The sequence below is a fragment of the Microtus oregoni genome, unplaced genomic scaffold, assembly GCF_018167655.1.
Source record: "Microtus oregoni isolate MIOR12 unplaced genomic scaffold, Mior012 000052F_ref0000163, whole genome shotgun sequence".
Lineage (NCBI taxonomy): Eukaryota > Metazoa > Chordata > Mammalia > Rodentia > Cricetidae > Microtus > Microtus oregoni.
In genome coordinates, this window is record NW_024543828.1 from 7,591,754 (window position 1) to 7,592,939 (window position 1,186).

Genomic DNA, 1,186 nt, shown 5'->3' on the forward strand with positions numbered 1-1,186 from the left:
GACCTTTGTTAGTGGATTGTGCAAGTGTCAGAGCTGATCAATCATTCCAAAGTCCAAGTTGAACTGGATTTACTTCTGGGAAATTCCTGTTCAGATCCCTCAGTGGGCCTTTGGGCTCTTTCCAGAGGTTTCTTAGGTCAAGTGAAGAGAATGAGCAGGATTCATCATTGAAGCGCACCTTGGGTTTCATGGGCTTTTGTCACTGGGGCAGGGCTACCGTTGGCTGACAGCAAGGTTTATCAGTTGGAAATGATTTTATCTTTGTCATAGAGCAATACTATAAAACTTAAACATTAAAAGGGAATCCTTTATTTGATCCTTTATATTAAAATATGTTAAGTATGTTTATAAACTGAATTTACAAATTATAATTCTGAAAGATATGCTATTCCCTTTATTGCAATAATTTACAATCTTTCTTGTGCCATGTGCCAGTATAGTAACACATATAGATCCTGTCTCTATATGTGTATGTATTTATGTAGAAATATACATGTATATCTATACAACATCCATGCGATCCCCATCAAAATTCCAACACAATTCTTCACACATAGGACAGTTTTCAGCTTCAAATGGAAACACACACATGCACACACACACACACACACACACACACACACGCACACAAACTCAGGTTAGCTAAAACAATTCTGAAAATAAAAAACTGCTAGTCTCTGACTCAGATTGTACTACAGAACTGTAAAAAAATAGTATGGTAAACATAGACATATTAATAAATGAAATTAAAGACCTAGACATAAATACATACACCTATGGATGCCTGGTTTTTGGTAAAGAAGCCAAAAATAGACACTGAAAAAAAAGACAGCCTCTTCAAAAATTGGTGCTGGTTAAACTGAATGGCTGCGTATAGAAGAATCCAAATAGATTTATACCACACAGTACTCAACTTTGTATGGATCAAAGGTCAGATACACTGGAGTTGATAGAAAAGAAAATGAGGAATAACCTTGAATACATTGTCACAGGAGATGACTTTCTGAACACTCAGATCAGCAGTTAATAAATGGGACCTCCAGAAACGGAAAAGCTTCTGTAAGGCAAAGGATACTGTCAATGGGACAAACCAACAGATTACAGAGTGGGAAAAGATTTTACCAACTCCACATCTGATAGAGGACTAATATCCAAAATATATAAAGACCTCAAAAAACTAGACATC